The sequence below is a fragment of the Dromiciops gliroides genome, chromosome 1, assembly GCF_019393635.1.
Source record: "Dromiciops gliroides isolate mDroGli1 chromosome 1, mDroGli1.pri, whole genome shotgun sequence".
In the NCBI taxonomy this organism is placed as follows: domain Eukaryota; kingdom Metazoa; phylum Chordata; class Mammalia; order Microbiotheria; family Microbiotheriidae; genus Dromiciops; species Dromiciops gliroides.
This window is the reverse complement of record NC_057861.1, coordinates 367340111-367350570: the sequence shown is the minus strand read 5'-3', so window position 1 is coordinate 367350570 and position 10460 is coordinate 367340111.

Below are 10460 nucleotides of genomic sequence, written 5' to 3'. Positions count from 1 at the left end.
CTACAAAAAGAAAGGAGTTAGATTAAAAAACATCTGAAGTCCCTTCTATCTCTGAGTCTTCATTTTAAATTTTATGATATAAAATCACTCCAAAGAATATGGTTTATTTTTATGATATAAATGAACTAAAGTACAGAAAAGAATTAATTCCCAAAGAATTTTCCTAAATTTTTGAGTAAATTGAAAAAAATTAAATTCTTATAAAAACCTTAGAAAATGTTTTACAAAATTTTCTACTTTGTATAAGGATCCAGATGCTTTTCATTAAAACAAAGAAAAATCTAAATCTAACTAGAGCTACAAACTGGAAACTAACCCTGTATGCTACCTATTAAAATATTCATCTAGGGGGTAGCTAGGTGGCACAGTAGATAAAGCATTGGCCCTGGATTCAGGAGGAACTGAGTTCAAATCTGGCCTCAGACACTTGACACTTACTAGCTGTGTGACCCTGGGCAAGTCACTTAACCCCCAAAGCCCCACCAAAAAAAAAATCATCTATAGGTAATGTACTTTAGATTAAAAGTTCTATCAAATGCATTTTGTTTTGTTTTGTTTTTGCAGGGCAATGAGGGCCACGTGACTTGTCCAGGGTCACACATCTGGTACTTGTCACATTTCTGAGGCCAGATTTGAATCCAGGTCCTCCTAAATCCAGGGCCAGTGCTCTACCCACTGTACCACCTAGCTGCCCATTATCAAATACATTTTTATGTTAATAGTGATTTGGTTCCTTGCCTCATGTTGGATATATAAAAGGAAAGTAAAAATTTGAATTAATGAGCAAAGTACTATTTTTGAAATATTTTGCTACTAATTTCTCTACTTTGGAAAGGAGTTCAGTTCTTCTTAGCAAAAAAAAAAAAAAAAAACAACACAAGATTTATTTTCAAATCTTTGGATTATCATCTTTCTTATGTTCCAGCAAACGTATAGAGGCAAATGAAGGGAACCTTGCTTTACAATGAAAAGATACAGATTTTATTCCTGCACTTGTATTGGACTTTCTATTGGAATCACTCTATTTTTCACGGACATTATTTTTCTCTTATTAAAATGAAATTGTTCTCCTGCTTTTTCCTCTAAGGCACATTAAAGTTCTAATATTCTGTGATTCTGTTTCCTTTTTTATTGTAGTTTTGTGTACATGGATATCCTTTCACTTTATATTAAAATCTCTGTGTAAAGATACCATAATTTATTCATTCTTGAAAAACCCTCAGCATCTAAAACAGTGTCTGAGTTAGATATCACTATTTGGTGCAGGGGATAGAATGTTGGCTGGAGTCAGGAAAACCTGATATCAAATCCAACCTCAGACATTCACTATATGACCCTCTGCAAATGTTCTAACCACTCTCTGTCTCTGTTCCCTCACTGTAAAATGGAGATGATATTATTAACACATATTACATAGATAGGATTTCTGTGAGGAACAAATAAGATAACATTTGTAAAGTATTTAGCACAGTGCCTAGCACATAATGGGCACTTAATAAATACTTATTCCCATTTCTTCCCTTCCTTCATCTACATTGTGGAATTGGTAAATAACTGTACTTTCTCATTCTTGGGTTATGATATGTGTAATATAATTTGGTAAATGCAAACTACCCTTTTCTTTAAAATTGTAATATTAAGTGACTTATTTGTTTCATTCAACAATTATTTTTTGCTTTAAAATTATTTTTCATTAGGTAACTAACTATAAGTAATATTTAGCTACATGTCTGTTTGAAACATTCAAATCTTTTAATTTTATCTTTAATAATATAGGTGATATTTTAAAATACCTTTGACTAATTAGCTGTTGAAATTATTCTAAGCTACTGTTGGACATTCTAACATATTTTGAACAGATACAATAATGACAAATTCCCCATGTCTCTGATTAACTTTCTTCATAGGTGTAATTAGTACCCAACTAATCACTCTACTATTTTTGGTCCACAGAAAGGCACAGTATCCCAGGGTGTATGGTTTTGGTAATAGTGAGTCATATGGAAATTTATGCTAAGCATAGCTTGGGGATAAGTATAACAACTTACAAAAACATTTTTTTCCTCACTAGTCCATGGAATGTCTTCTAATTTCATATATCTTTATATTTAATTTTAAAATCTTAGTCACCCTCTGGTAAATAATGTCAAACTCTGGCAAAAAAGAAAAAAAAAATGATTAAATGGAGAATAGAGGCTTCTTATTCTTTCCTAACTATAACTTAATCTTCTTTGGGCTAAATGACTTTGAAACATGTTGTTTGTACTAAAGAATAAATGGTTCTAACTTTACTCCACTATTTTATCTTTTTCTGATGTTTTCTCAGCTATATGGCACATACATATAACTAAACTGTACATATTTACAACTAAATTCTATGGTCGTTTTGGTAAAAAAAAAAAATCTATATTTTTTTCCTTCATCTGAGTACTTAAATTACAACATGCACTGAAGTTGGGGTTATAGGAAGCTCTATTTGATATGTAATTTAATGTGGGACTACTCTTTATTCCTATAATTGTAAAATGGAGAAAGATTACTAACGAGAGGAAAATGCTCACAAATGAGATTTTCTTCCTTAAGAAATGGAATCAATTTGCTGAAATAGTTCATTAAAATGTTGGATTTTACTGATTTGTCGTTATAATTCAGAGACAGCAAGTTGACTGCTACACTTTCCTTAAATATTGGGAAAAAAAGTAACAGACAGGTGCACTATTACTCAAGAATGAAAGAGATGGTACTTTAATCAATTAACCCAAGAACAGTGCAGGTTCACAAAACTGTAGTAACATTAGTTTCCATATTAATAACAATATAATTTTCCCTGATCTTGAGGTGCAAGGCAGCTTAGGTTTACCATGATTATATAGTAAGTATTCTCTGGTCATACCTGCTGACTTGGAAGTAGCCCTAGAATAAATATTCCATAGCTAGATGTGGATTGACAAGAACGCAAAATCATTATTTTCTTTTTTTTTCCATAAAAGTATTTTATTATTTTCCAGTTACATGTAGAGATAGTTTTCAACATTTGTTTTTATAAGATTTCTAGTTTCAAATTTTTCTCCCTCCCTCCCCCCCTCTCCAAGAGAGCAGGCAATCTGATATAGGTTATATACATACAATCACATTAAACATATTTCTGCATTAGTCATGCTGTGAAAGAAAAATCAGAACAAAAGAAAAAAATCACAAAAAAAGAAAAAAAATAAAGTAGAAATAGTATGGTTCAATGTGCATTTAGAATCCACAGGTCTTTTTTTTTTCTGGACTGGAGAGTATTTTCCATCAGGAGTCCTTTGGAACTATCTTGGACCATTGTATTACTGAGAAGAGTCAAGTCTATTACAGTTGATCAAAACACAATGTTGTTGATACTGTGGACAATGTTCTTCTTGTTCTATTCATCTTACTCAGCATCAATTCATCTAAGTCCTTCTGGGTTTCTCTGAAAGCTTCCTGCTCATCATTTGTTATAGCACAATAGTATTCCATTTCATTCATGTTCCACAACATGTTCAGCCATTCCCCAATTGATGGGCATCCCCTCAATTTCCAATTCCTTGCTGCCACAAAAAGAGCAGCTATAAATATTTTTGTACATGTAGGTCTTTTTCCCCTTTTTATGATCTCTTTGGGAAAAAGACCCAAAAGTGGTGTTGCTGGGTCAAAGGGTATGCACAGCTTTATAGCCCTTTGGGCATAATTACAGATTGCTCTCCAGAATGGTTGGATCAGTTCACAGCTCCACCAACAATGCATTAGTGTTCCAATTTTTCCACAGCTTCTCCAAATGTAATTATTTTCCTTATTTGTCATATTAGCCAATATGATAGGAGTCAGGTGGTACATCAGAGTTGTTTTAATTCGTGTTTCTGTAATCAATAGTAATTTAGAGCATTTTTTCATATGTCAATAGATAGCTTTGATTTCTTCATCAGAAAACTACCTGTTCATATCCTTTGACCATTTCTCAATTGCAGAATAACTTGGATTATTATACATTTGATTTAATTCCCAATATATTTTAGAAATGAGGCCTTTATCAGAAACACTGGCTATAAAATTGTTTCCAAGCTTTCTGCCTCCATTCTAATTTTGGATGCATTGCTTCTGTTTTTACAAAACCGTTTTAATTTAATTTAATCTAAAAAATCCATTTTGTATTTCATAATATTCTCTACCTTGTGAGAACCAGGGACCTTCATGAGTATATGTTGAACCAGCCATAAATTCCTAGTATAAATCCCACCTGGTCATATTGTATGATCCTGGTGATGAATTCCTGGTTCAGCATTAGGAAAACTATCAACTTAATCAACTACATCAATAAAAAATCTAACAAAAATAAAAGCATATTTCAAACACCCCAGATGTTATGGAACAATTAACAAGAAATTTCATATATACATATACTCACACATCTATATTATATACATATACAAACACAGGGAAAATATATATCTATTTCTAATCTATATCTCTCTTTATTAGTATGTATGTATATGGGGGCAGCTAGATGGCATAGTGGATAAAGCACTGGCCGTGGATTCAGGAGGACCTGAGTTCAAATTTGGCCTCAGACACTAGCCACTCGCTAGCTGTGTGACCCTGGACAAATCACTTAACTCTCATTGTCCTGCAAAAAGAAAAGAAAAGAAAAGTATGTATGTATATGAATTGTTGTAGCAATTAGGGAATTGAAACATCAGATTCCACAGTCAAGATTTAAAGAAGACAAATAACAGGATAGAAAAATTAGCCCACATACTCCATAATCTTTTTTTTTTGGGGGGGAGAGGTTGGGCAATGAGGGTTAAATAAATTGCCCAGGGTCACACAGCTTCTAAGTATCAAGTGTCTGAGGCCTGATTTGAACCTAGTTCTTCCTGAATCCAGGACTGTTGCTTGATCCACTGTACCACCTAGGTGCCCCCTCAATAATGTTTTTTTTTCAGTGAGACAATTGGCATTTAGTGACTTGCACAGGGGTCACAAGCTGGTAAGTGTTAAGTGTCTGAGGTCGGATTTAAACTCAGGTCCTATTGACTCCAGGGCCGGTGCTCTATCCACTGTGCCACCTAGCTGCCCCTCAATAATGTTTTAAAAGCTATAAGGGGGGGCACCTAAGTGGTGCAGTGGATAGAGCACCGGCCCTGGAGTCAGTAGGACCTGAGTTCAAATCCGCCCTCAGACACTTAACACTTACCAGCTTGTGACCCTAGGCAAGTCACTTAACCCCCATTGCCTCAAAAAAAAAAAAAAAGCTATAAGGGTCTATAAAGGAAAATCAAAATGTGTAACTAAGAAATATAGAAGCAGAAGAAAATTTAGCAGAAGTGGAAAAAAGAAACAAACTTTAAAAAGAATACACATATTCTATCCAAGTTAAAGTGATTAATCTTCAGGGTAATATTTGCCGAGTTTACTTAATATTTCTTCCAAAAATAATACCCCCAAATTTATTTTATACTATTTTACTGAAAGTATTACAAGAAAAGCATGCAATGCTTTCTAGAGAATATCTAAATACTTATTGACCCTTACACAGATGACCACCATACCTGTAACTGTAAGCACATAGTGGTCAACTTTCATAATTTCATACCAAACATTATACATTGCAATCAGTCAGAAAAAAAGTTGCTTTTACTTATAAAATATTGTGACTTCAAATAGCTCAATATTTACCTGGAGCTATGAGAAATCAAAGAAAAGAATGAAATTGAGATTAATTTGCAAACCAAAACAGTTTAATTTTAATCCCCAAATAGCATATTTTGCAAAGAAGAATCCAGTCAACAATCAAAAATATAATTCTCAAAAAAAGGAGAATTATTCGAGATAATCAAAATGAGTAGGGTGTGTATGTGTTTGTGTGTGTGTTGTTGTTTTTATGTGTGTGTGTGTGTGTGTGTGTGTGTGTGTGTATGTGTGTGTGTATGAATGAATACATATAGAAGATGGCAGAGAGAAGCCTGGTCTCTCCTGAGTTTCCCCTGGGAAATATTAAATCCAGCCTCTAAATGGATTCTGGAGCTTTAGAACCTACAAAAAGAGAGAGACGCAATCTTCCAATTTTAGATAATTTGGAAGACTTAAGGAAAGGTCTGTCTCACTTGGGTGAAAGGGGAGCATAGCACAGCCCAATGCAGCACAGAGGGTATCTGGGCAAGTCAGCAGGATGCTCCTGGCCACAACACTGATCAGCAGCTTAGGCCCCTTGCTGCTGGCTCAGCAGGATGGTGGTGCAGCAAGCCAATTGTAAGACCAACCAGCCCCAGCTGAGAGGGCAAATTGTCAGCTAGAGAACCACCCACAGGACTAAACCAAGCCATCCCAGCACAGGGTTCAAGCCAAGGCAGTGAAGAATCTGCAAGCAACAGAGGCCTCAGAGTAGAAAGCCAGTGACCAGGCCCTTATTCGGCAGTACAATAAGTTTGCAACAGTGGGTGCTGTGCCCCAGGAGCAGACCTCAACTTTAAAAGTAAAAAAAAAAAAAAAAAGGCTAAAATATGAATAAGAAACAGAAAAGGATCCTTACCATTGAGAACTTCTGTGGTGACAGGGAAGACCAAAACACAAACTCAGATGAGGACACTACTGTCAAAATGCCTACCTTCATATGAAACCTGAAGGGGAGGATGTATTGGTTTCAACACAAAAAAAACCTTCTTGGAAGAACTCAAAAGGGATTTGAAAAATCAAATAAGAGTGGTAGAAGAAGAAATATGGGAAAATAAATGAGAGTTATGGCAAGAAATTTTTGGAAAAAAAATGATCAACAGCTTGGAAAAGGAAGCATAAAATTGACTGAAGAAAACAATTCATTAAAATACAATTTGGGCAACATGGAGGATAATGCGCCCATATGAAAAAGGAAATGCAAAAACTTACTGAAGAAAATAATGCCATAAAATTCAAATTGGGCAGATGGAAGTTAATGACTCATGGACAGCAGTAATTCAGTTAAATAGAATCAAAAGAATGAAAAAATAGAATAAAATGGGGATGAATGTATAAAGAGAGAAACAAAAGATATAGAGTGGGAATATTTTCTTTTATAAACAATCTAAGAAAGAGAAAGAGACAAGAATATAAAAGGATGAGAATATAAGCAATGGAGACTAATTTTCTATGTTTAGAAACTATTTTTAAAGAAATAAATTGGTTTATGGATAAAAGAAAAAATGAAGATTAATTACAAAAGTATATAAGGGTTTGTAATAAGATTATTGATTTAATACTTTGAAGGAAAAATAAATCTAAATTATATTCCATGGTTTATATTAAACTATATTCTAATTTAATGATAAATAACAGAGAGATCAGGCACTATGCAGAATTTTGGGCTCAAATGATATAAAATAGTTGGACTTACCCAACGTGGGATAGGGGGGAGACAGAAAGCCAAAACAAATTAAACAAACAAACAACAAACAAACAAACAAAAAGACTTTCATAAAAGTGTGGGGCCTATTGAAGATTAAAGAGAGTCACTAAAGAGGAGAATGCTGAAGATGGAGAATTTAAGGCAAACTTTGCCCTAGTAAAAAAGAGGGAAAGTTGTTATTAAAAAATATTTATAGTATTTATAGTATGGTCTATATCCATAGACCTTATCTGATTTCTTTTGTAGTAAGTGGAAAAATGTGACAAATCCTTTTTCTTTCTTTTTTTTTTTGTTCAGGGGCAATGAGGGTTAAGTGACTTACCCAGGGGTCCACAGAGCTAGTAAGTGTCAAGTGTCCTGAGGCTGGATTTGAATTCAGGTCCTCCTGAATTCAGGCAAGTATCTATCCACTGTGCCCCCTAGCTGTCCCCAAATCCTTTTTCATATGAGTTTTCCTAGAAGTCTTTTGCTAAATATTTTGCAACAAACCTCCTGAAATAATATTTATAGGTGGTATGTATATATATATATATATATATATGTATATGTATGTATATGTGGTGTATACATGTATGTGCATGCATATAAGTGTGCATATGTGTATATATGTATGTGCTATATAACATACACATATACATACATATATGACAAATTTTTATCAGCATTATTCACATTTTATTGATTTTTTAAGTTTAAAAAAATCACCAAAAAAAATCAATCAACCCTATTTTGTAGTATTTTCCAATACTTCTACTCTAAACTGGCTCTCTCAAGCCAGTTCAAGCTGTTTGTGGCAGACTCGACTGAGTTTTATAAGGGAAGAGGGGTGGTATACTACTAAGCATTAGTCAAGTTTTTAGTGAGGGGGAAAACAAAAACCACAACAAACAAACAAAAGGCATGAACAGTATAATCTGGCCTTAGTGGTGGTAAAGGAGATACAAAAATGAAAAACGATTGTTTCTTGTGACATTGGATACTGAGTGATTTTCAGTTAAGTCATAGCTTCTTTCATGAGCATATGTTTCTAAGAGTGAATTTGGTGTTGGTAGTAAGAGACATATATCACAAGAGTTTCTGAAAACTGAAATGAATATCAAAGAAATGAACAGAAAAGAAAATAAATGCCACCCAGTGTATAATGGGGAGGGAGACTGTAGTTTTGGTAAGGATGCAAATACAATAAAAAAGTTCAATGTCAACTTTCCTAAGTAATTTTTCTACAGCAACCTTATAGTGCTGACCAAAGATTATGCCATGGAGAATTTAATATTTTTATCTCAGGATTTTCTGGACCAGATCCTCCCTGTTCTGATTGGAAGTGCCTCACCTAGCCCATTATTTCAGATAGATCCCATTCATGTTTTACTTCACTTCGTATTCACCCGCTCTTTTTGTGGCCGTTGTATTTTCCCAGTATGAATTCCCTTTACCCACTCTGTTCAAATGCTCTGCTTGAAGTTGTAGATATTTGATGAAATCACTCTAATCCTTGATGCTACAAATCACCATTCCTCTAACTTTTGTTTTCCCTTTCTGGCTATAATTTTGCTATGCTGTCACCCTCATCAGAATGTAAGCTATTTGGGGGTAGGATGCTTTTTTGCTTTTGCTTTTTTTTCTTAGAACTCAGTCTACTCTTTTGGACATAAAAAACTGCTTAATATACATATTTTTCATTCCTTATTTAATGTATTCTTTTTAAATTCCTTCAAAGAAGTACAGCAGTACAGGGATGGACATGAAAAAATAGGTGCTTGGAATACAAACATGAAAGAGAAAGACCATTTCTACCTAAAAGAGCTCACAATCTTATGGGCATGACAACATATGAAAGAAAGTTTAAAAAGGGAGGATAGGCGAGTTTAAAAGTAATTATCATGAGACTATGGTGGAGAAGTCAATCCAAAAAGTATGGTAGACTTTATATCATTAAGCCATGGACAAGTAATCAGAGTTAGGAAAAGAATATGTATATAGATTGATGAGATCGCAGATCTATTTGAGTAATATATACTGATTCTTTTTGCCGTAATAGACTTCTATATAACATAATAAAAAATCTCATTCAATTTATTAGTTACAACATATGTGTTTATTAGATTCATAAAATTCTGTTAAATTATGATGTAGATTTCTGTGAGTACTATTTAAATTTCATATGTAAATATCAGGAGTAAATAACTTTGATTGGATTTTGCAGGTTTTGAGGCTTGGAAGGATATGAGAAAACAGCTAGTTCATTTCCTCATTTTACAGATGAGGAAACTGTATGTCAGACAAGTTAAATGAGGTAGTAGTAGCAAAAATTTGGGTATAAATAATGTCTCAAGGGCAATGCCAGAAAGAAAATAAGTTTCAGGTTATGGGTCATTAAGTCAAGTGAATTAACTATTTCTAGGTCAATAAACAGACCCAGCAATCAGTACTAAAGGAATCTTCTAATGAGGTTAGGGCAGAGAACAATAATCTAGCATTGCAGAAGAAATGATTTGCAAATTGTGTGTTACAAATTATCTACTAATGCTGATACACACTTTAGCACATACAAAAGAATGTCAACTCCTAGATGGAGTAATTGTTTTTGTTTCTTTATTATTACCATTGATACCAATTCTTTACCAACTGCCAACCAGTCTGATAAGACAGGAACCTTGGGAGTGGCAACACAGAATATTGTACATATAGCCTCTGGCTCTACAACTCCTATGGGGAAGGAATAAGACATGCCCATCAAATGCCATATAGAGGGTAGTCAATCTGACCTTGCTGAGGCAGTATGACACCTCAAAATAGATTTTTTTTGAAAATCAAAACCATCATGTTGTGATGAAATAATGGGATTTAGCAGATACTCAAAGACCCACCTGGAGATTAATCTATACTGATTGAATCAAGTGAGAGTGATTGACTGCTAATTAAGCCTACTTTAAGTTAATTGGATTGATATCACACCTGGCTATCCCTTAAGAAGGTATTGTTCTCAGAAACTAAACTGTGAACTCAACTTGAGAACACCTTCAAAGACAATGGATTTGGATGATGCCAACCAATCACCTTGAAG